The 27,172-nt window shown below is 38.5% G+C and overlaps 1 long non-coding RNA gene across 2 annotated transcripts in view; it reads right to left on the bottom strand.

Annotated features, from left to right (window-relative positions):
• The window catches only part of LOC123605926, a 799,403-nt gene that overhangs the window by 492,753 nt on the left and 279,478 nt on the right, over nucleotides 1-27,172 (bottom strand). The window lies entirely within an intron of this gene.

The following is a 27,172-nucleotide window of genomic DNA, read 5'->3' on the forward strand; positions in this document are numbered from 1 at the left end:
GGAGCATGTATTCACTGATGAGAGTAGGGTATTTAAATTCCTAACTACTATTGTATTGGTGCTTACCTCTCCTTTTATCTCTGTTAGTTTTTGTTTTATACATTAGATACTTCAATGCTGAGTATATTTACAATTGCCTGTGAGGTGAGTCCAGAATAGAAGCTCCCACAAAGCAACCCACAATGCTAGGGGTGCTAGTTGTTCCCCTAGGCTCTCTTTTCTCACTGAGGAAAAAGGAATTCCTTCTGCATGATTCTGCACTGACCTGGGGGAAGGACCATGTGGTTAGGATGTAGCTGTTCCTCTTACCTTTCTAATGCAGTCCATCTTGGTCTCTGTGGTACAGGGGAATGTTTCAGCCTCATTCACACATTCTAGGAGTCTCTCAGTGGTGTCTTGTTTGTGAACAGTTGTCAGTTGTTTTTCTTGTGAGGCGGACTGAGGCAGGAATGACCAAGGCTGCAATCTAAGTGATGGCACTCCGGATAATTTGTTTTTTAACTCATTCAGCCAATCTCTGCCTTCTGATTGGAGTGTATAATCCATTTACAATTAATGTTATTACTGATAAAGTAGAATTTGCCCTGCCATTTTTCTATTTATTTTCTGTATATCTTATAGACTTTCTTGTTCCTCTGTTACTTCATTTTTGCTCTCTTTTTCTGTTAAACAGACATTTTCTGGTGTATTATTTTAATTATTTTTCCATTTCTTTTATTATTTTTTATTACTTTCTTAATGGTTACCTTACAGATTACAATTAACATTTAGTTGATAACATTGTAGCTCAGATTAATGCCAACTTAATTTCAATAGTATACAAAAACTTTGCTTCTGTATACCTGCATTTCTTCCCCTCCTATGTTGTCATTGTCATATAAATCACATCTTTATGAACTGTGTGTCCATCAAAACAATTTATAAGTATTGTTTTATGCAGTTGTCTTTAAATCAAATGAGAGAAAAAGGAGTTACAAACCAAGCATGCATTTATGTTGTCCTTATTATTATTTATTCCTTCCTACAGATTTAGGTTACTTTGTAGCATCATTTCATTTCAGCCTGAAGGACTTTGTTTATTATTTCTTACAGGGCAGGTCTGCCAACAACAAATTGTCTCAGTTTCTGCTTACTGACAGTGTCTTCACTTCTCCATTTTTGAAAGATAGTTTCACTGGATATAGAATTCTCAACTGACAGTCTTTTACTTTCAACATGTTGAATATGCCATATGAGTTCCAGGCTTTTGATCAGAAATCAGCTCTTCTTATGGAGGATCCTTGTAAATAACAATTTTCTTCTTTCTTCCTGCTTTCAAGATTGTCTCTGCTTTTGGTTGACTGTTTGCTTATAATGTGTTTATGTATTATCTCTTAGAGTTTACCCTACTTGGAATCATTGAATTTATCTAATGTGGAAACTAATGTTTTGCATCAAACTTCAGCCATTATTTCTCCAAATATGCCTTCACTTTCTTTTCTCTCTTTCTAGAACTCTCATTAAGAGTGTGTTGGGGCGCCTGGGTGGCGCAGTCGGTTAAGCGTCCGACTTCAGCCAGGTCACGATCTCGCGGTCCGTGAGTTCGAGCCCCGCGTCAGGCTCTGGGCTGATGGCTCAGAGCCTGGAGCCTGTTTCCAATTCTGTGTCTCCCTCTCTCTCTGCCCCTCCCCCGTTCATGCTCTGTCTCTCTCTGTCCCAAAAATAAATAAACGTTGAAAAAAAAATTAAAAAAAAAAAAAAGTGTGTTAAGTTGCTTTATAGTCTCCCACAAGTCTCTTAGGCTCTATTTTTTTAATTATTTTATCTGTTTTTCATTCTGAATCATCTCAATTAACCCATATTTAAGGTCGTTGCTTCTTTCTTCTTACTGATCAAATCTGATGTTGAATCCCTCTGGTGAATTTTTAATTTCAGTTATTATACTATTCAATTTCAAATTTCTCTTTGGTTCTTTGTTTTAACATTTTTTAATGTTTTATTTATTATTGAGAGACAGAAACAGAGCATGAGCATGGGAGGGGCAGAGAGATGGAGAGACACAGAAACCAAAGCAGGCTCCAGGCTCTGAGCTGTCAGCACAGAGCCCGATGTGGGCTTGAACTCACATTCCATAATATCATGACCTAAGCCGAAGTTGGATGCTCAATCGACTGAGCCACCCAGGTGCCCCTGGTTCTTTGTTTTAAATAATTAATATTCCTTTACAGATACTCTCTATTTGGTGAAACATTGTCTTTATCAGCTTGGGCTGCTATAACAAAATACCACAGACTGAGTGATTTCAACAACAGAAATTTATGTTCTCTTAGTTCTAGAGACTGGAACTCAGAAATCAGGGTAACTGGATGGTCAGATTCTGTTTGGGTATCTCTTCCTGTATTGTAGAGGTTGCCTTCTCACTGTATCCTCTGAGTTGGACATAAAGGGAGAGCAAACTCTCTGCTTTCTCTTCTTAGGACCTCACCCTTGTAACATCATCTGATCTTAATTACTTCCCAAAGACCCCATCTCCAGATATGATCACATGAGGGATTAGGGCTTCAACATAAGGGACTTAATACAAAGGATCTGGAACTGACTGACATTCTGAATGAAAATCCCTAGTACATTTTCAGCCCACCTCTTTTTGTCCTATGCTGAAGTTTCAAAATCCTACCCTATCTCTGATCTGTTTTTTATCTATGACTTTTAAATTGTAAAAATATGGTTCTAAAACATTCCAAATGAAAGTTCCAAACATAGGAAATAATTTCAAAAACATGTACTGAAATCAACAGAAGCCAGTGAAGCTGCTGATGAAGCATTTCCACAGATCTCCGTGGTCTCCTCTATAATCTTTTCCTCTGCCCTACTGACCTAGCTTCTTCCCACTCATTTTCTACTTCCTTCTGCATCTTTTAAATTAACCAAGGTTCTTCCTTTCCAACAGAAAACACCTTGTAATATTCTCTTTGTAAAGTGTTAAGTGATGGATGATACAGTAAAAAGGAACACTGAGACTTAGTTTCCAAGATTACTTTTATATCCAAACTTAGTTCATAATTTATATTAGAAAATTTTCTTCTTCCCTCTCAAGTACCACATGAAAATATTGATCTCTACAGTTTTATTTTTAGTGTTGCATGAATCCACAACATAAGTTTCATAAGTTGCATAATAGTGTTATTATTAAGTCATCACCCCTAGGCACTAAATATTTTTTAAAAGTATATGCATTTAAAAGAGAATAAAGAACGATGGCAATGTTATATCTTAAGGCGGGACTCACTAGTGGTAAGATTTCAGGTACTATACACTTATTGTATAAACACTTATTTAGGGTCCATGCTAAACACCCTCCCTATGTGTTAGTAATACAGAGATAAGTGACCACTGCCCTATAAAAGCACATAGTCACATAAATTAATTTTTGGAGAAGACTTAGTTCAACCAGAGTTGGTAAATGAAATCTTACCTCCCTTGCCAATTTCACTCTATCAGTAATTCCCACCTTAATAATCATTTTGGCTCCTCAGGATAGACTGCTGAGAGTGGATAAAACATATGTGTTATGTATAGAGGTGATACAATTGTACAAGGGCCACAGATTTCCTTTCCCTACTCTGAGATTACCTCATGCAGTGACTCCTTTTTGCTTTAGTTTTCCATCTCTTCATGTTAGTTTTCCTTCTTGTTCACTATGTTTTACCTCCCTGAATCTTACCTCCCAACTATATTATGGGGATAATGATAGCACTTACTTTATGGGACTGTGGGAAGACTAAGTTAGAAGATGTATGTAAAAAAAAAAAAAGACGTATGTAAAACAATAAGCAGAGTCTGATACACAACAGAAAACCACTATCCTCTAAATCATTGGTTCTCTATTGGTTTAGAGCAAGAGGTAGAGTGGAGCTATTTTCCCCTAAGGGGACATATGGCAATATATGGAGTTATTTTTGTGGTAACTTGGGGAGGTACATTACTGGCATCTACTGGGTAGAACCCAAAGATGCTGCTAAATGGCCTACAATGCACCAGCCTCCCACAAAAAAAGAATTATCCAGCCTAAAATGTTAATAGTATCAAAGCTGATAAACCTTGCTCTAAATTAGTGCTAGAAAAAAATGTTAAAACAAGTTATGACTATAATATATTAATTTTTGTTAACTCTCAAACTAAATATTTGCCTACTTTTCTTCAAATCATAACACAATAAACTCAAGAAAAGTTACTGTATGCTTAAGAGCAGGTACCAGGCAACACAGAAAGTAAAGCCTAGCTTCTCTCCTTCCCTACGTCCTTCTCTCCATCTCCTACTATCTCTATTTTTCCGTCTGTTTCTCCCTCGTTCCCCTCTCTCTCCTTTTACCCACAGTTCTGCAAAGATGGCTTCCAGGTGCAAGCAAAGATTTGCAAAGAGCATCAAGGCACATCATTTGCATTTCAAGTTCACCATGAAAATTTATGTTCCTGCAACAAGCAGGAAGCCCAGGAAGCTGATTTTCTCTGGTGACATATGCACTCCATAAGGCAGAAATTGTTGTTGTCAGAATAACTGAGCTAAAATATCAGGATATTTGCCTAAACTCAGAGAGCTTGTCATATAAATTGCCACTGAGCAGGGACTGCATATGGGATTAGAACCTGCCTTTTGGAGAGGTGATTTGTCAGCCCAGGCAGCAGAACTGGCACAGTAAATAACACTAAAATGAAATGAGCTACAGTCTCAGAAATGGTGTACTTTATGTTGCAATGGGCAGTTAGGGAAATAGAGATAAGTAATAGCTACCTACTCATGCTCACATTTCTACCTAATCATGGCCTCCTCAGTCATAGGTACTATGTACCAATGTGGAGACTGACCATGGGTCTGACATCTTTGATGGGGAGGAATATGTGCATATAACTAAAAACATGGGAGAGGAAATAAAAATATGGGTCTTGGGAAAAAAACAACAACATAGTGACATGAGTAGATACAGGTTGTAGGTTAATCAAAACTAGCTGGGATTAAGGAAGACTTTGAGAAAGTACATTTGAACTCAGTTTTACAATATGTGTAGGATCTGGATAAGGACTTCCTGAACGCCAGGACTTCAAATCCATGAACTCGAATGGAAAACAAAATCACATCTTGATATTCACCAATCTCTGACATTTAACATTCCTTCATTTACTAAAGTAAACCACACACATAATAGTTTTGGTAGGACCTGTGATTCGGTCACCAGTAGAAATCATAGGTACCCTCATGGCATGTTACTACATTACAGATAATTGAAATATTATTTATGTTCATCGCTCCCTTGAAATTACAGTAATTATTAGACCAACTGTTACATCTTATTTATGAGTCCATTAGAAAAGCACATACATTACCCTAACAAATTAAGTTTTTAAATGTGTGTTCATTATTTTTAAATATAATTGGCTTTCTGTGTAAATTTATAGATTTTATATTATGCATTTTAGAATGCTGTTCTGACAAGAAGTGAAAAGACTTTACCAGATGCCAAATGGACCCATGGCACAAAGGAAACTAAGAACCTGTAACAGAAAATGGAAACTGGAAAGGTCCCTGGGTGGCCCAGTGGGTTAAGCAGCTGACTCTGGGTTTCAGCTCAGGTCATCATCTCACACTTCATGAGTACAAGCCCTGCATCAAGTTCTGCAGCTGGCAGCATGGAGCCTGCTTGGGATATTCATTCATTCATTCTCTCTCTCTCTCTCTCTCTCTCTCCCCCTCCCCTACTCGTGTTGTCTCTGTCTCTCTCAAAATAAGTAAATAAACTTAAAAAATAAAAGAAAATGGAGAATGGAGTGGACACATTTGTCACATAACAGTATAGACATATATACAAAAGGATGACTCCATGATTTTGAGAAATGACTTCATGATTTAAGAATAACAAGAATCAGACCTGACATTTCAATAGTTTTTTAATGTGGTTCAAACACTGATATTAGTCGATTTAGCACTCTAAAAATTTTATGAGTTCATTATGATTATTGCCCCCATTTTACAGATAAGGAAACATACAAAGACAGGTTGAGTGATTTGACCATAGTAGCACAGCTGTTAAGAGTTAGAGGTTACCAAGCTGACAACAACTATGTTATACTGCTACACAATAATAATGGCATTCCTAAAAATAGCAATGATCATGTGCTAAGTGCTGCATAGGCATCAGGCATTGTGATAGTGCATTACAAACTTCATGTAGTTTAATTCTTATGACAATTCTGGAAGGTAGTTATTATCCCTACAGTACAGAAAGTAAGGCTTAGAAAAACTGAGATTTTCCCAAGTCAGACAATAAGTGGCTAAAGGAGAATCTGAACTCAGGTTAATATGATATCAAGCCTGGCCTCTTAATGTCTTCAGCCAGGCCAAGAAGTTTTATTTTAGTCTGTGGCAACAGGGAAACACTAATGGCTTTTGATGGGAAACCTACATTATATGATCTGTATATTTTTAATATATGAAATTTATTGTCAAATTGGTTTCCATACAACACCCAGTGCTCATCCCAAAAGATGCCCTCTTCAATACCCATCACCTACCCTCCCCTCCCTCCCACTCCCCAATATGATCTGTATTTTAGACAGATTGACATGGCAATAATATGGAAGATAGTTGGAACAAAAAGTTGGAAGCAATGAGATCAGTTAAGCAGCCATTGGAGAACCTGTCCAAGGAGAAGTTAAGATAAAAGTAAGCAGAGATAGGAAAGGCATTTGAGGGAAATAATGCTATCTGGTACAAATCAGACATCACAGAGGGCAGCGTAGCAAGTGGAGAGGCCAATGACACCACCCAGGTGTCTAGCTAGTGATTATGGGACCACTAAATGGAACAAGGAACAAAGGAGGACAAAAAAACCATGAGCTCTTCCTTGCACATAATGAATCTGAGGTACCCATGAAATACCTTGGTGGGTGTATTCAATAGAAAGTTGGAAGTTTGGGTGTGGTCCTCTATAACTGAGATGTAGTTTGTGTCCTGCAGATGTTCCTACGTTCCAGGACTAGATCAAAGTAGTGGAGCCAATGGAAGAGCTGAGAAATGGACAGAAAGGCTTAGGATGCAGACATCAAGAGATGAAATTGCTCTTAATAATAGAGGGAATTAGTGGAGACAAGAGAAAAAGAAAGAGTAATAAAACAATGAAATATATCCTCAAAAAAGAATTTGAATTCCTTTATTTTTTATTTTATTTTTTAGAGAGAGAGAGAGAGAGAGACAGAGTGTGAGCAGGGGAGGGACAGAGAGAGAGGGAGACATAGAATCCGAAGCAGGCTCCAGACTCTGAGCTGTCAGCACAGAGCCCAATGCAGGGCTTGAACTCAGGAACCGTGAGATCATGACCAGAGCTGAAGTTAGACACTTAACTGACTCAGCCACCCAAGCACCCCTTGAATTCCTTTTTTGAGGCTTTTTAAAGCAGGTAGGAATAGTCTTCTTAGACATATTTAAGTCCTTATTTGCATAGAGGCAGAGAGATGGAAAAAATGACACTATTAGGTCCTGCCTGATCCAGTCACAGATTGGGAGTTCTAAGATAAATGATGAAAACAACATTTGGGCTCCTGCATAAGGAGAGAGGTTAAGACGGGGAGTAGGTGAGTAAGAAACTATCTTTTCAGTCGGAAAACTGGAATGACGGAGGTGTGTGTGTCCATGTGTGTGTATGTTGGGGGCTGGCCTTAAATTGTTTACATTTATATGCCATGGTTACAACATTGAAAAACTCTAGAAACAGCTTACATAGAAATTTAAACCATGAAAATAGAAAAAGAGCCTGAATATGAATGTGGTAATTTCTATAAAAAGCCATGATTCTTTGGTGGGGGGGGGGCGGGGGAGGGATATAGAGTGGTGGATAATAAACTACTCAAGCAGGTGAATCATTTTAAATACCTGGGAAATCTCAATAGCCCAGGGGAGGAAAGAATCCTGAAGCTAAGAGATTAAAATTTATTACAATAAAAAAGAACATTAAAGGAGATTTATAATATCATCACAAAGCCGATTATTAATTTTGGCAGGGCAACTTGGATATGGAAAGGAGAAGATAAAAAGACAATATGGTAGAAGCTGTTGAAATGAAATTTCCTGTCTTACTTGAGGCTTGGATAAGATTTAAAGAGTGAAAATACACAGGATGCAGAATATTGGTAGTCAGTGGTAATTGGTGACCAGAATTTACTTTTACAAAAACAGAAAAGATCAACTGGAAAACACATTGAGACTTTGAAATACCAGGTAGTCTGAACCAAACCAGACACCCCAGATAATGCCTGCCCATTCAAATGTAGATCCCATCGATGCCAAGAGTGAGAACCAGTCTTCTGTGTCTGACTCAATTAGAAGTCTTCTGATTTGCCCACTAACAGAAAATCAAACCCTCCTTGAGGAAAAGAGAAAAGTCTTGGCTTCTGAACCAGGAAGTACTAGGGCTAGCATTACATTTCAAGTCAGCTTGAGGCAGAGGCTCAAATGCTTTCCCAAGAACTCTGTTCTCTTTGCCTCTCAGATCAGCTCTGCTCTTCTTTTCCTGTGATTTCTTTCTCACTCAGTCTCTCCTCCTGATCTCAAGGTAGCTGCCAAGCTCTAGACCTTACCTCCTCACAGTTTTCCAACCAGTGGGAGAAGCACTGCTCTCCCTACAATGGTCAAGCATGAATCTCAGATATGACGCTCACTGACCAAATGGGAGCCTTCTGCCCATCCCCAGCCAATCACCATGCTCAAAGGAATGTGATACGATAATTGGCTTAAACCAATCTGAGCCCAGCCCTGGAGTGTGGGGGACAGGTAAAGATTAAATCATAGGAGTTAAAAATGAGGGACGGTTCCCCAACAAAAAGTAGGGGATGTCTTTCACAAATGGGGACAAGGAATGCAAAATATAATAAACATTCACTGTAGTTAACAAGCTTCAGTTCTGAGAGTCCCACCCTGTGTATAATTTAAGCTTCTTATGCTAAAATTTTAATCCATTCCATACATCAAGGGTGGTGTCAAGTACATATCAATAAGCAAAAATCCTCATTGTTGCAATGGAGGAGAGTCTTTTGATATTTCATATGGGTGGTCTGCCTAATTGGAGTAATTCTAGTTATTGTAATTGAGTTATTTTCATATTTGTGCAAACAAGTTAAGGAAGATGATAATGGAATATATATTTAGCAAGGTAAAATCACCTATCCACACAGTCATCAAATATCATATTGTTTATCATGTAAAGAGCTTTTGATTCTTTTTTTAAAAAAATCTTTTAACATTTATTTTTAAGAGACAGAGAGGGAGAGAGAGAGACAGAGCACAAGTGGGGGAGGGGCACAGAGAGAGAGGGAGACACAGAATCTAAAGCAGGCTCCAGGCTCCGAGCTCCGAGCTGTCAGCACAGAGCCCAACGTGGGGTTCAAACCCACAAACCATGAGATCATGACCTGAGCAGAAGTCGGCCACTTAACCAACTAAGCCACCCAGGTACCCCTCAATCGTTTTTTTTTTTTTAGTTCCTTTGGTGATCACCTGTGCCTCCGTGCTGTAAGATGTCCACCATTCACTGGCTCCAGTTTCACTAAGAAAGGTCTGAACATATTAATTACAACCTCTTAGATTTCCGTGCAATTCATGCTGTTGAGAACATCAAATCTCTTGGAAAATAACAAAGGAGGGTGGGGTTAAGCATTACAGATTTTGGCATAGCACACAACAAAGCAGCACACAGTCACTTTTTTTTTTTAAGAGAATGTGATTTTTAAAGAGAATGTGATTTTTAAAGAGAATGTGATTATCATGCAGAAGAAAGAAGTCAAAAGGCACTGGATCTCCTGCTCCATAGATGGGGGTATTTGAACACATTAACACATTAAACTTTTTTAATATCTGGGAGAAGAGTTACACTCTCTATGTTATAGTTTCACGGTGTATAATTACAAATGCCAATCCAGCCACAGCAAAGGCTGCCTTGAATATATTAAAGGAAAAACCATGCATCTCTGGGGGAAGACAAAGTAAGAGAAGAAAATTGCATTGTGTCATCATCCACCAGGCAGGGGTATTTCTCTGCACTGGGAGTGCAGAAGAAGAAAATATACATATAGGGAAAGGTCCCTACGCATGAAGGCAAGTACCAGAAGTGGCATTCTGTTCTGTCTGCTCAATCTCACCTCTTTCTTCCCACACTCCCTCTTCTCACTTGCCTAAGAGAGCCTCAACACAAAACAGCTCAAATAGACGACTCATTAGAAAAATACACTTCTTCATAGAAACCAAGCTCTGATTTCTTAGAATCTTACTTACAATATGATTTAAAAAAAAAAAAAAACAAACAAACAAAAAAAAAAAAGCTATTTCTGGCTGCCTTCACATCATGTTGTCAGCTTTCAAATACAAAATGAATTACAATTCTTTTGTGTCACCAAAAGCAAAGCAGACAGAGAATCTTCCAGGAGGATGTATTCAAGAAACTCAGCAAATCATGTATTACAAATAGATAAGTAAGATGCCCCAGAAATACACAATCCAGTTCTTTTTCGGTGTCTACAAGCATGAGAGGGATGTTCAGGATCAGTCTTCCATGGGTATGGCAGGTAGCTCTGAAGCACATTCACTCCCTCACTGAATGGACATTGGCTAATGCTTATGATGTGCCAGACACTGTGCTGTTTACCTCCATATGTTTTTTCATTCAATCCTCACTTTATCTTCATTTTTAGTGATGAAAAACCTGGGGGCTCAGAGAGGTTAAATAACTTGTCCAAATGCATAAATCCAGACAGTGGTAGAGCCAGGTTTTTGACCAGCATCTGCCTGAATCCAAAGCTCATGTATTTTCAGTACACCATACTGCCCTCTGTGAAAGGCACTTAAAAAAATTTTCCCTGCCTAACGTGGGGTTAAAGATTCATGAAGATGATGCTACCTGGACCTCAGGGCCCAAGGTTAAGTCTCACCTGAGATACAGGGACTACTCCAGGGCCTCCAGCCACGTTGCATTCAGCAATGTCTGCATCTAGGACCTTGGGAAGAAGAGAGGAATCTTTCTTCAGGAAACAACATCAGGACCCAGGAAAAAGTGGCTCCAAAGGGAGCACCAAAGACTCCCCTGGGTTTACCCTCAGGAATGATGACAGAGAGCCCAAGGTTGAGGAGACATCCATCTAAGAAAGAACATCAAGTACTACAGATCTGGGTCAGTGCTTTGGGAATGCTTGGACATCTATGGGATTTGCCCCTTCCCTTTGCATCTTGTTTATGTTAAATCTTTTTATGATTTCAATGTTTAGAAATCAACTCCCTGAAGCCAGGAAGAAGAAAAAAAGGCACAGGAGCATATTTGCCTGAGTAGCCAGGGAGGTAGGGCCATACGAATGGCATTCACCTCCACAGCCTGTCCAGGGAAGGGTGCAGTGGCTTAAAACTATGTCCACAAATTGATACTCCACTCATGAAGAGGTGGAGCCTAATGTCCCTCCCTTTGAGGGTGGGCTAGGCCTAGTGACCCACCTCGAATGGGAAGTAGAATAGAGCAGAAATCACATGTGACTTCAGAGATGAGGTCATAAAAATGGTAGTATGGCTTCCATTTCAGTGGCTCTTTCCTTTGAGTCACTTACTTGGGGGAAGCCAGTTTTCAGGTTGTAAGTAGCCCTATGTAAAGACCCACATGGCAAGGAATTGGGATCTCCTAACAACAGCCACAGGAATGAGGTTGAAAGTGAATCCCCCAGCCTCAATCAAGTTAACACTTTGACTATAACCTCGTGACAGACCCTAAGCCAAAACCACCCATGTAAGTCACTCCCAGATTCCTGATCTCAGAAATTGTGTAGAATGATTCATTTTGCCTTAAAGGGCTACATTTGGGGATAATTTTAACACAGCAAGTAATACATATAAATAATATAAGAGATACCTCAATGTTCAGAGAAGAATAGCGTTGAAGAGTAAGGAAGGCTAGACGATTCTTGAGGCTTTTCTGATTCTTGAAGCATGGCTCTGAAACCCAATCTGGGAGGAAGGGGGCTTCCTAGGCTCCTTACCTGGAAAAAAACTGGAGAAGTCCCCAAAAAGGTTAAAAAGGGGAATATTTTTTTTCTTTTTTCCCCTATGTAAAGAAAACCTGTTTACAGATCTTCCAAGTGGGGCACCTGAATGGCTCAGTCAGTTAAGCATCCAACTCTTGATTTCAGCTCAAGTCATCATCTTATGGTTCCAGAGTTTGGTTCCAGCCCTGCATCAGGCTCTGCACTGACTGGGATTCTCTCTCTCCTTCTCTCTCTCTCTGCCCTTCCTCTGCTCCATGCTCACACGCACATGTTCCCTCTCTCAAAATGAATAAATAAACTTAAAAAGAAAGATCCTTTAACTGAGGACTTTAAGAGACAAAAGAGATGAACATAAGGGAAGGGAAAGAAAAATAATATAAAAACAGGGAAGGGGACAAAACAGAAGAGACTCATAAATATGCAGAACAAACTGAGGGTTGCTGGAGGAATTGTGGGAGGGGGGTTGGGCTAAATGGGTAAGGGGCGTTAAGGGATCTACTCCTGAAATCATTGTTTCACTATATGCTAACTAATTCGGATGTAAATTTTAAAAAATAAAAAATAAAATTTAAAAAAATATCCTTTGTGTAACATAGAAATATAGGAAACATATTTAAATTTATGCTATACAAATGTTTGTGTAAAGGAGAGTGATGATATATTATTAGCTGTTAGAAAATCATATTAAGCCATCACAAAATGTGCCACAATTGTATCTTAGTTGTCTCTTCTCTGGAAGATGCTGACTAGATATTTTGGGAAGTGAGAGGTTGTTCTTGCCATCAAAGGGCACGGAGGTTTCTTACAAAGCAGAGATACGAAGAGTCATCATCTATTCAATAAATGCTTCTGTACCAGTTACTATGTGTCAGGTACTGCATTTGCCTGTGGACAGATGATATGAAATCAGATGCAGCTCTGCCCTTGGGATCTTGGAGTTTACATGGAAACAGACAAGATAATAAGATACTCTAATACTACACGTGATAAGGAATAAGCATTGGATATTCACAAAAGCACAGAACAGGGTGGTAACATAAGCATATACAGTAACACCTTGGATTGCAAGTAAGTTGTTCTATGAATGTTCAACAAGATGAGCAAAGATTTGTAATAAGTTTTAACTTGATAAAGAAGCAAGGTCTTGCAATTTGAGTATTACATGACCCAAACATCACATGATCACAACTGAGCCAATGGTTCCTCTCTCTCTCCCTCCCTGCCTCTCTATCTCTCTGTCTCTCTGTCTCTCTCTCTGAGATTGTGGGTGATCATCTCCCATGCTCAGCTGCTTTGTCTCAGGCTGCAGTGTTTGGAAGAAATCAGTGATTTTTCAGAACGTTGGAAAGTGCCCACAACTGGCACTAGTGTATCTTTTGGGACTTCAAAGCACCTATGGACAGTCCTTTGCTTTTCCATACAAGAGTAAGCTTAGGAATGCTTTGCTTAATTCTGGGTCATTAGATAGGTTTCCTGTTAAAGGTGCACAAAAAGAAAAAGATTCCACTCAGCCAACAGACAGCAGTTATTCTGTTAGTGAAAGTGAAAGTCGTCCTGTACAATAACCCTCTACCCTCTTCTCTCCTTCACATCAGCCAAGAAGGCTTTCAAAGGTAAGTGCTGTTTCATCTGTTCATTTTTTCTTTATATTTTGTATTTTCTTCATTATTTTGTATTATGTTACAGTATTATAATCACTTGTATATGAATTTTTTGGGGTTGTGGAATGAATTGTCTGAGTTTCCATTATTTCTTACTGGGAAATTCACTTTGATATACAAGTGCTTTGGATTACAAGCATATTTCTGGAATGAAACATGAGGGAACGCTTCTAGATAATTAACAATACCAAAGTTTGAGGTATGAAACAAGAGATGTGGACACTAAGAAGTCTGAAGAAGTGAGACTTCCCAGTGGGTTGTGATTATCAGAGGAGAATCGACTAGAGAGGGAAATACGGGCCCTTAAAAGACCAGTGATGAATCTACCCCCAAAACCAAGAGCACACTGTATACACTCAATGTTAGCCATCTTGACAATAAATTACATGTAAAGGAAAGTGGTAAGGAAAATAGTCAAAAAAGTGAAGGAGACATGTCACAGAGATCACTTTACCAGCGTTAAATCTTTACATGAGAGTATTTAAAAGAGGGGAAAGAGCATTTGAGAAAGTCAGTGTCTTAGTTGCTACAATAATGCTGCATGACACACAATCACCTAATCTCAGGGTCTTTATGACAAATTCATCTTTTTTCTCACTCTTGAATCTTTGGGATAGACAGGGCAGCTGTGCCTCAGATTATGAGTTGGACTCCAGTTCGTTCATGTGTGTGCACTCTGGGCCCTAGCCTTCAGGGACAGTGGTTGCCTGGGGTATGCTCTTCTCATGGTAGGTCACAGACAGGGAAATCCATGCAAGCAAAGTTCTGTTTGAATCATATTCACTCAACTTCCCTCAGTGGAAGCAAGTCATATGCTCAATTTCAACAGTCATGGGATGGCAAAGTATACTCTACTCACATGGAGAGGTAATGCAAAGTTACCTGGCAAAGACTGGGGTTTACAATCTTCTTTTGAAAAAATGGAAACAGTAGTGCAATTTATCATAGCCAGTCAGAAAGTTTTTCATTTATGGTCCAGGAAGTAGAGACCTATTAAAGTTTTTGAGCATCAGAGTGGCAGGCAGTGGAAACATTTCAGTAGAGCACAGATAAGACATTGGAAGCTAGTGCCACACAGTTCGTGTTTACAGCAATATGAGTGGTAACTATAATTTAACAATGGTGATCAAGGAGAATGAAGACTGGGGAAATCACTTGAAGGGTGGACTGAGAGGACTTTAATGACTGATTGGAAAATGACGACAGATAAAGCTAGAAGAAAAGTCCAAGATGATTCTAATGTCTCATATCTGGATGAGGAGAAGTTGTGTGTGTCATGCTCACTTAAAGGAGTGGAGTTGATGTGGAAGATGGGAAAATAATAGACTGTGGTATATAATATGGGGTCTTATGGTGCATTTGATGTATGAAGTAGCCAAGCTGGGGCAGCCAAGAAATGTCTAGAAGGTGGAAAGTTCCCATTAACATCTGGGAGAAAGGTCAGATTTGAATATGTATAATTAAAGTCCATCCATATGAAGGAGTAGTTGAAATTCTCAAGGAAGTGAGCATAAATAGAAACGACCCAAGTTTATAGGACGAGGATACTGGGGTGAGGTAGATGAACAAAGATTGTAAGACAAGGATAGTGATACTCTGCATGAGAAACAATAACTCTGTAGACAATAATACATAGGAAACAAAATTCTCGATGTAATTATCTTAGATATGTCTTTGTCCATATTAAAATTACTTTGGGATTTTAAAACAGATTGCATTTCTGTGCCTTTGTAGAGCATTATCTATAAAACAAGAACATGTAAAGATGGGAATTTACGGATGTTAAAAAGCCAGAAGAGAAATGCAGCAGCTGGAGTGTTCATGAAAGCATAATCTGTTATGTGTGGAAATAAGCAGCATACATTTGCTATGATGGGGCAACCCTTATGAAACTTCATTGCAGCAAAGTGAAAAATCCGAGCAGAGAAACTTTTCCAGCCCAAAGGGAGAAATGTGATGAATTCTTTTAATTTTCTTTAAAGTCAAATGCTCCCTTGCATATGCCAGTATCACAAGAGAAGAACAAAACTGGCTGTGTATTCGTATTGTACACTTCTTTAAAAATTAAATTAATCTACTTAATGTATTAGATAGTCACTATTTCTTCATGACCATATTATGTATGATGTCAAGTCAAACATGTACAGTAGAATCTTAATTGAACCATGGAAACATGTACAAATGAGACGACATTCATCCATTATACGGGATATGCACGCAAACTATGGTTCACAAAACACTTTTGTACACATGATAGTCTTTGATCTTCACACAATGCCTATAAAACAGTCCTAGGATATGTTCTTACTCAATTTACAAGTAAAGAAACAAAGCATAAAACATTAAATCATTTTCTCAATATCATGTAGCTGGAGGGTCGAAGTGGCTTTCAAATCATGTTTGGTGTCCTTCCTATTCCATCAAGATACTTACCTACACAAAAAGGAGTCCTCCTAAATCCCTCCAACTCCTCCCCTCCACTGAGACTTCTATTGTCTATTTATTGCCTGCCAGATAAAATTCAACATTCTTCACAGAGCATACAAGCATCTTTGTAATCAGTCTTTCTTTTACCACTCTGATTTCACCCTCTGACCATGGGGCTCCCTCTGGTCTTGGTGGTGCTGTCTGAAGAGGGCAAAAAGAAGTTTCCCCACTTGGGTCATCAGGTGTTTCTTGATGGAAGAAAGTGTGGTGTGGTGGGATTCCTACCAGTGTCTCCCAGCTTCCCAGTGTCTCTGAGCAAAGGAGTGAGTACTAGATCTTTAGGGACAAAAAGGCTGTCTGGACTAAACCGCTTGCTATAACCTGGTTCCTTTTTCTGGTTCTGCTGGCCCATCTGGAATTTGGGGGTCAGGGAAGAAAGAGCCTACATGTAAAAAGACGTGTCCTGTCCAGGGCAGCTTGCTATACCTTGGTTCTTTTTGCTAGTTTTGACACCTTTCCTTTCTATCTTCTGATAAAAAAAGGGATGGGGGGAGTCTCAATATTGGTGTGGAAGGAGAAGCAGTCCCTTGTTTCTGGCAGAGCTCTCAATCTATCCTTCTTCCAAGGGTATCAGGCTCACCTCGTGTTGTTAAAGGGACTTCTGTTCAATTCAGGGGAAGAAAAAGCTTCCTGGGCTATCTTTTGTGGTTACATGAGGAGTCAGGAAATGCCAGGTGTGTAACCTTCCTCTGTTGGGTAAGAGGACACAAAACCACCTGGAATAACACTATATTGTTCTTCCAGAGCTAGATCCCCAAGTAGCTCACCTTATTCTTACCACCTAGCAGAGTTATCTTTTGGTTGTCTCTTATACCATTTCTAGGGTTTTTAGTCGTGGTTAGCAGAGAAGAGCAGAAATAATGGGTCTAAGACATCTTGTTTGGATCAAAAATAAACCCATGTAGGGGTGCCTGGGTGGCTCAGTCAGTGAAACATTCAACTTCAGCTCAGGTCATGATCTCATAGCTCATGAGTTCGAGCCCCACGCTGGGCTCTGGGCTAACACCTCAGAACCTGGAGCCTACTTCAGATTCTGTGTCTTCCTCTCTCTTTCTGCTCCTCCCTTGCTCATGCTCTGTCTTTCAAAAATAAACAAACATTTAAAAAAGTAAACCCATGTTATTTTATCATATCAAAGCCAGGACTTTTGTTAGTATAATTATTTCAGACATGACTCAGTAATGTCTTTATGTTTCTCATTCCTCTCTTCAATCCATATCTCCTGCCCTCTCCATGCCTTCTTGCTCCCATCTCCAATGTCCTCACCCAAACCTTCAGCCCTTTTGTTTCAGTGAGCTCATGCAACTCTCCTGCCTCCTTCCATCCTCTCTTCAACTTTTACCTAATAATAACCATGCCAGTCATCATCATCAACATCATCATCATCACCATCATATCATCACCAAGATTAAAAATGAAGCTGGTAGGAGGTACCTAGAAAACACATGCAGATATAGCCACCAAGGCTAGGTAGGATAGGGACTAAGGGCAGAGATAACCCTTAAGAGCAACCAAGAAAGCAAAATCAGAACTGCTAAGGACTGAAGTTGAAGGATGCTGAGCACCAGTATGGCTAAAGTTTAATATTAGAAATGTGTGTGACATGTGTATTTTCAAAACTTTACACTTCACTTGTGTTTTGAAGCGTTCATAAATTATTGGCTTGAAATATATTCAATAGCTTCATTTGTTAAATTTATGAATTCTAAATGATTTAAAACAAAATACTAGTATTCCCATTACTACTTTAGTGTCATGTATTTACATGGAACCAATAGTAAAATGTAGGTAGTGATACCTTCTTCAGTGTTGAAATTGCTCATCATACATCACACTGCTCTTTAAACATGTCAACATTTGAGCATTTTAATAATCATTCATCTCCAATCTTTTAACAAAGTAAATACTTCTACCACACATTGAGCAAGACAAGAACAGCCTAGGATTATTTAGATACTACAGAAATTTGGACAAAACAGAAAACACCAGCTCGTATCAAAGTGTGGCATGCCCCTAGGCTACTGTTCGACATGGCAGTCTGCAAAGTATCCTTGTACATTGTGAATGTATTACTGTGGAACCCTACACATTCACAACAAAATCAAAGATACAAGTTAATGAAAACCCAGGGGCTTTCAGAATGTTGCAATAGGTATCATAAATGTAAGCAATAGGTATCATAAAGTGCCACGTTGCACAATGGAAAACAGCTAAGACTGTTGTGTAGAACAAAGATATTATGCCATATCCAAATGCACTTACTAAAAATACAGATGCTATAATTTCAGTATGTGGGTTTTATAACTATGGTCCTATGGGCTTTTTTCTATGAAATACTCATTAAATCTACCATTTCTATTTTTTGTGTTTGATAATAATTGCTTGAGAAAAGATAAAAGGTGAATGTTGAAACTGTTCTACAGTTTCCATTTACCACACCTGGTGACAATGACTAATTCATAGAGATAATAACAAAAAGTATTTCCCTTAACACATACATATACATATTTTTTACTCCTTATTGCTCATTCCAGTTATATACTTCTGTTTCCACGGAAAACAGATTGGCAGGAGAGAAACAGCTGCTCTTATCATACCTATTCCAAGTGGATCATGCAAATATCATCCTCTTTGTTTTTCCCAGAATTCTCTTTAGATAGAATACTGCACCTCTAGAATTTTAACGCCCACACCATTGCTCCTAATGCTATCTGATATAGAAGAGAGGCTCTATCTTTTCCACTACCTCAAAGTCTTACCTGGACATTCCATCCACCAAGAATAGTTTTGTCCTCCAACTCCTAAAGAATAACTGTCATAAAATCAAAGAATCTCTAAATGGGACAGGATCCTGTTTTAGCCTGTCCTCAGTGTTTAAGTTCATATCTATTTATCCATTCAACAAGCATTAGTTAAAACTTGCTTCATCACAAGACACTGTTCTAGACAAAATATGTAACTGAGGACACACACATATTCCATATTCCTAAAGAACATATCAGTACACCTTCTTTAGAATTGAAATTTGTCAGTTATTTAGGGTTACATTCTTTCAGCCCTTAATTAGCTCATGATGGTAACTTCATCCCTGTCTTCTCTAGTCTGAATGTCTCCAACTCTACTGAACCAATGCATTTTACTTTTAATATCTGCCTATGTCTACTTCCCAACTAAACTGTAAGCTTCTAAGAGCCAAGTTTCACATATTATCTCTATTCATCTAGCACAGTGTTTTTCAGCCCCAACATTATTGCCTGGATAATTCTTTTTTTCTGGGGAGCTCTTCTGTGCTTTACAGGATACATAGCAGCATCCACAGCTCCTACTCTATAGATGCCAAGAGGAACCCCCCTTCCAACTATGCACTGAAAATGTTTCCAGGCTTATCCAAATTTTCCTGGGGAATAAATCACACCTGGTGACCACTGGTCTAGCACTATATCTGGCAATGTACCATGCACTGATATACAACTCACATTTATAGAGTAAATTACCATTTGCAAAATTTTTCAAATATAGGTCTCAGTTATGCTCATGATAGCTTTTGAATTATGTCTTTATGCTCAATTTGCATTTGGGACTCAAACCTGGGTAGTTTGAATCCAGAGTCAGCACTTTGAACCGAGCTGTGTAACCCTGGGAAATGTACTCAATATTCCTGAATCTCAGTTGTCTCACCTATGAGATGGAAGAAAATAGACACACTCATCTCAGAGTGTTGTAGTGATGATTACATGAGACAAACCTAGCACATAAGGGCTCGATAAAAATTGGCTCACATTATTATTCCAATAAACACAGATATGAATGCTGTGGCTGGGTGAGTGTTCCATTAAGTCATCAGGAGGGAAAAAAAAAGAGTTATCAGGAAAAACTTTATCTCTTTTTGGAGATTCAAAAGGTGTTATGACTTAGGTTTGATATCACATGACAGTTATCTTTCCCACCATATGAAAACATCCTGTCTGTGACAATGGAGAAGTAGGACCACATTCAAAGATAAAAAGAGACAAGTAAAGAGATGAGAGACAAATAGAGAGACAGAGAGTGAGAAAGACAAAAGGAAAATATTTGACATTAAATGAACCTCCAGTTCCAGCCCTGTTTGCAACTAGTTATGCCCTTGAACTTCCCAGTACTTGAACTAATGTAACCAGTAAACCCGTTACATTCCTTTTTATGCTTAGGTTAAGTAAGGATGAGTTTCTATCTCCATCATTTGAAAGAAGTTTGACTAATATAGATATTCAGGATGACTCTTTACAGTCACCCAAAGAAAACTGTTCTCTTACAACCATGAAACCATGACAGAGGTCATAAATTGATTAATCTAGTTCAAGATCAAAGGAATATTACTGAGGGATAAAAATATACCGTGGTTTTCCCTAAATAGTTTCTGTTTAATTCTGTTTTTTCTGTAATTTATAATGGACAAAGTTATTCCAGTTAAATGTCCACACTACGTAATTAGCACTTACAACATACAAAAAACACTTTCGTAGGTCGAAGCATATACTGAGAAAATGAGGTGTTCTCTAACTTTACATGCAATTTTCTAGAAGGACAAACAGGTAAGATTAAAAGATAACATATTATGGCATAAACAGAGTTCTTTGGAGCCAGACCAAAGGATTTAAAAAAGGAACTTCCATACATGACAGATGCCAGTTTAGTCCCCCAGTGTAAATATCCATTCATATTGTGCATGCACATTCATGCACACACACACACACACACACACACACACACACACACACACACCTCTCAATTGTAATATTCTCCTGATCAAAGGGAATAACAAACAGAAATATACAAATAGCAACATGAATCCATTAAAATTATGACCAAAGAGAGAACAGTCAACTCAAGCTGTGAGCAAAGGCTCACCCTATCATTGGCACCTCAAGTGCAGCATTTGACTGGGGGCCACAATTCTCTTGTATTGTTTGTATGCCAGTTTCAACCAGAATGGAGCTGGGTTGAAGATTAAGGGGGTTACCTAAAAATAGCAGAGAAAATTAATCTTTATACTATAAAACTCTTCAGCCAGAAAGGAAATTTGGGACTAGCAAGTCCTCTGAAAACATAAAAATATGTTTTCTTCTCAAACTATAATTCTCTTGCTTTCCAATAATCTAGCTTTTGCAACACCTCTATGGTATCCCTATTAATACCATGTTTCCTCCACTGACTACTGTTTTAGGCCTGCAATCCTACAGTTTTCTAATTTGCCACTTCTTAGTTTGCTAGAAAAGAAAATCTACTTAGGCAAATATATCAAGAAAGACACAGATTAACAAACCAAGCTACTGATCAAATTTATATACTTATTTATTTATATGCTTAATGTGGGAGAAAGCACATTTGAACACGGAGAGGAAATCTGTTCTTAAAACTGAATGTATATATTACCCTGGTCCACCAAGTTCAGGGGAGCAAAATGTGATGCCATAATAAAAATGAAAATTTTTACAGAACTTTAGAGTTTAAAAGTGCTTTTTTTACATCCATATTTTGATTTATTCCTCTCACAGGGTTGGAATTGATTCAGATGAGGAAATAGTGGCTCAAAAAATTTAAGGAACAAAAATCTAAGTTATAAGCTAGAAAGTGGTAGAGTTAGGACTCAGATACAAGCCCAATGACCCTACATTCCATGATATTTCCACCATACCTATTGACACATTGAGCCTTAATTTTCAGAGAGCAGATGGTGTCACTCCAGGCTGAATTTCAGAGATCAAAACTGGAGAATAACGGGGGAAAGGAGTTTGAAATGATAACACATTAACAGTCACCATCTACCTGTGTAACTAGGAGAAATCATAATCTCATCCTTAACCTTTCCCTTCCCTCCCTACATTCTCTCCCTCAGATCGGTTACCATAGGCAAAGACATTCTTCCTACATCCATATGGTCTGTGTATAAAAACGATGAAGTCACATATACAAGTCTCCGTCCCGTTCTTAGGCATTCAAGAACTGATTTTGCACGAAAATAGAATATTGTAGTAGAAGAATTAATATCTCTTTTGCACTTGGCAGGTAATTTTTTTTCATCAATTAGAAGAAACAGATACCTTAATTTGGATTTCTGACACCATGCTAACTCAACTCTGTACCATTTTTCTCTCTCAGGGGGTGGTACCATACTATGCACTGCATGGCCTATGGGCATGTCTTCCTTCATTGGTGTGTGTCTGTACAAGTGCAGGACTTGTCTTCATGAAGCCCAATCTATGAGTAGTCAAGAAATCCCTTCACAGACTGGTCCAAAAAAGTGACGAGTCTGGCAAATACTTCAGGTAAATGATAATATTACAGTGAAATTTCACTTTGATAAACAATTAGATTGTATTTATCAACACAAATAAATGAGCATGAAAATAAAAAGCAGGACATACATGCCCTCACACTTTTGTCTCCATCTTCAGGGGTAAAATCCAGGCCAGTAAGTGAGCAAAGAGAGATAGGCCTCTCTCAGAAGAAATGGAACACATAAACTATCGCACCTGTGGCAGAGCATTGGAGGAAGAGTCAGCCACCATACAAGTAGGTAAAAAGTCAGCTAAAATTTTAATTCATTCCTTAAAAGCGAATTGTAGGCTAGAATGTCATTTTGTCATACCTCCAGACACAAGTGGTATCTACATTTCCCAGAGCTCTTTACTGAGGACTCACAAGAAATGTTGGGGACAAAAAAGATCCTGGAGAAACTCCCTTGGTACAGAATCTCAGCGCAAAGGGTGATCAGCAGCTGCTGGGGGAAAGGAACAAAGCCCTTCCCACTTCCCCAGATTTCTCTTTCCTAGAAAGCAAAGGCCTTAAGCTGCTGGGAGAGGAAAATAAATTTTGTCGCTGCCAGGGCACAGCAAAGAACCATTGCAAATGGAGGATGGGGAGGTGAAGCCACTCCAGAGAACTGGAAACTATCCTGGGTCAAAAACCCTATACCAAGCAGAGGTTGCTATGACAAAAGATGAAGCAGGAAACTACCAGCTAAGACCAACTACAGATCCAAATTAAAGTTGGGTTCTCAGGAGGCAGGAAGGAATGCCAAGAAAGCATTGCTCCTGAGACACAGATGCACATTGTCATGTACACCTGAGGCTGGGCCATGACAACAGAGCACCCTTCTTAGCCCTACCATGAGGGTAAAACGGAGGAAGGAGCAACATGAGCCCTTTGCAGGAGGAGGGGCAAGATCCTGGAGATGCCATCTGTGCCACAGTGTGTGGGAAAAGCTGAAAGCTGAGGGTGGGTGTGTAAAATACTAATTCATGGGTCCACAACGGTAGCAATCAATGGTTGAATACACAAACAAATAATAAATGGGGAGAAGAGACAGATCTCTGTGAGGATTTCTCAATCATTTATAGATAACCTACCCTCAAATGGGTGAAACATAACTCCCCACACCTTAAATGTAAGGTGCACATGGTGACTTCTCTAAAAAGAGTACAATATGAATATGGGGAAAATCTGGAAAATACAACACAACCATGACAAGGTCAGTATCAACAGTGATGAGTCATATTAACAGCACGTATTCTTGGGGTGACATAATGAGAATGGTAATTGACCTCTGTGCTATTCCTCCAAAGAATCTACAACTCCGGTATAACTATAAGAAACAAAATAATCCAAGAAATCTCAATTGTGAGACATCCTACAAAATAAATGACCAGTACTTCTCATAATTCTCCACGTCTTGAAAATTATAAAAATTCTGAGAAACCATCACAAACAAGATGAGCCTAAGGAGACATGTCAACCAAATACAAGGAGGTATTCTGGATAGGATTCTAGAAAAGGGACATTAGATAAAAACTAAGAAAATTAGTCCATAAAAATATAACTAATGTTAGTCCATTAATTTTAATAAATGCACCATGGAGATATAATGATAACACAATTTTTATACTTTCATACTTTATATTTTACATTGTAACTAATATGCAAATAATAATAAGGTGTCAACATTGTATCCAAATATACCATATGAACATAAGATATTAATAATGAAAGAAAGTGGATGTAGAGTATATGGTAATTTTCTGTACTGTCTTCACATTTTGTCTATCTAAAATTAACCCCAAACTAAGATTTTATTAAAATATAAGGTCAAAATAAGGGACTTCTCAGGCTTCTCAACAAAAATTCTGAGAAAACATCACAAACAAGATGAACCTAAGGAGACATGTCAACCAAATACAAGGAGGTATTCTGGATAGGATTCTAGAAAAGAACAAATTAACAGATATTTTTGTTGCCAGCAAACATGTGATCTAAGAAATTACAAAGGATGTTCTTTGGGCAGAAGGAATAAGATCTCAGACAGAAACTTGCATTTACATAAAGAAAGGAAAACATCTGTAAATGCTCCAAATAAAGGTAAACATGTATATATTTTTTACTTTAAATGTCTCCTAAAGAAAACTCACTGCCTAAAGCAAACTTCATTACATTGTTCTGTGGCATTTGCAACACACACAGAAGTATATCAGGACAACAGTACAAAGGATGTGTGGGAGGGAATGGAAGGTCCTTGTGTGGTACATGGTCCCATAAAATTACCTGAAGGAAGATAGTGGAAAGTTTAAAATATAAATAATGTAAAAGACTAAGTAAACTGCAAAATTACAGTGGGTGCCACAAAATTGACTCATGATTAAAGGAGTGAGACATGAAATAATTTAGAAAAGCCCATGAGGAAAGACCGAAAGAAAGGAAATAAAGAAATCAGTAGTCACATTATTTGGTTTTGGAGGGTTTTTATTTTCCTGGTTTTTCTATTCTAACTAGAGAGATAATAATGTTTAGAATCAAAATACCCCAAAAGACAATATAGTGATTTTACCCATAAAGCTCTTGGACTTTAATTTTGCTTAAAACCTTTTTTGGCTTGTGCCTTGCCTGGGACAGCATGAGTTAAAGGTGTGAAACAGAGGTGCATATTTTGACGGGAGTCCATGACTCTGGGTCTTCCTAAGAGTAGGGAAAGATGAGGGAGGGGATTATCTAAAGACAGGAGTAAAAAGAGCACAAGCTGACCAGGATGGTTTCAGCTCCTGATTTAGCATCTTCAGTCTGTGATCTTGGGCAACATTTGACTTTACAGGACCCTCAACTGCTCAGGCATATCCTGAGGCTAACACTCTCTACTTTAGGGAAGTTTTAAGGATGAAATAAAGGCACATAGTAGGTCATCAATAAATGTGAGCTGCCCTAACAGCAAGATGCCAATGAAGTATACTTTACTCGAAACTAAGGATGAGATTGAAAACACATAATAGACAAAACATCACCCAACCCAACAGGTATCACAACCAATAAGAATGGATACTACCATGAAAAACATCACCAGACTCTGCCAAGTCAGACTGGATGATTATCAACTTGAAACTACAAGTTATTTTCACTTCTAATGTCGGCCTGATCACCCTGTCATAATTATCATGGACTACTTCAAACACAATTATTTCTTAACTTTTGTTTCTGTGACAAGCAAAGCAAACACCATTAAAGAACCTGTTTCCTGGTAGGTTGAAGCCTGAATTTTACGTGTTTTGGCAATAAATCAACTGTGGTTTTGTATCATGTTTTACAAACATTTGTGATTTCTCTTCTAAGTGGAAGCAAGAGTAGCATGTGGGCCTATTTCTAAATTTTATTGTTAGTCTTCTCTTCAAGTTTCTCCTTCTTCTCCTCCTTCTCCTTGCCCTCCTCCCCCTTCTCCCCTTCTCATTTTTTTCCTCCTTTTTTAAATACATCCTCAAGATATTAACATTTTGGTTTATATGAGAGGTTTACATCCACCAACTATTTAGTCTAATTTTTGTCTGATTGTTTTCTTTACTTGATTTTAATTCATTCTGTCTGATTAACAACTACTGAATAGCAACAAGACATAAAGTGCCTAACTACAAGATTAAACATATAAATACATATATGAAGTCTTGGGAAAATTTCTGCTTACGTAGACAGATTAGGAAGCTAAACTAGATGGCATGAGAATCTAATCTAGAATGCTTACCATCAGAGTTAGACATTGAAATAAATTTACTTGTACAAGAGGGTCAGCAGCATGTTTGGCAAAAGGTGTGCCTGACTGAGAAGTCAGGAGAACTAGGTGGAGGAAATGACAAGTCAACAGAGAGTGCAGAGATTTTCTGAAGAAGAATAGAAAGTTCTAAGAGACCTCCCTAAATGGAGGGACCATAATCCAAGGACCTGAGCTTCAGCCTGGCCAAAGCCCAGAGTCGCCTGACATGAGAAAGTTGACTCATGCCAATTAAATACAAGAACCTGAAGCACATGGACCGCAAGCCAGTCTGCTAGTTTCCAGTGGGGGTGGGGGGTATCCTGTTCTAATCACTAGAAATCTTAGTCCCCCATCTGGGTCCCCATCATTCTCAAATCAGAAGCCTGAGACATCAAAAGGTTGCAGTGTGACAGACTGAAAGTTTTATTTCCAATGCTAAGCGCCCAGAAAACTTGGCAATTGCAATTCTAAATGCCTGAAATGGCATGCCCACCTGTCCCAGCAATCACGAAAATCACCGTGGTCCTGATCCAAGGAGACACTGAAGATAGAGTAAAAACAGAAAACAGGAATATGTTGTTTCCCTTTAAAATACACATAAATTTTCTTTCCCTTTAATCATCTTATTTCCTAACCTACAATATCTGAGATGCTTAGTAGTGTTCAAAATACCTGAGTTTTTTTTGCTGGATTCATGAGCAATTGGAGGGATACCAATAAATAGACTGCCCAATGTGTAAATACCCAGCCATTTTAAAAGACTTGCAGAAACTGTAATTCTGGACTGAACAAAACATCTTTTGACCTCAGGAGGGTCAGAGGTGATAAATTCTCATGCCACCTCATAATGAAAGCACGAACCCACAACCTGTCCTTCTGGTTGCATTCTGAAGATGATATAATGAATCAACTGACAAATATGCATCAAAGAAGG

Source organism: Leopardus geoffroyi, chromosome A2 (genome assembly GCF_018350155.1).
Source record: "Leopardus geoffroyi isolate Oge1 chromosome A2, O.geoffroyi_Oge1_pat1.0, whole genome shotgun sequence".
Lineage (NCBI taxonomy): Eukaryota > Metazoa > Chordata > Mammalia > Carnivora > Felidae > Leopardus > Leopardus geoffroyi.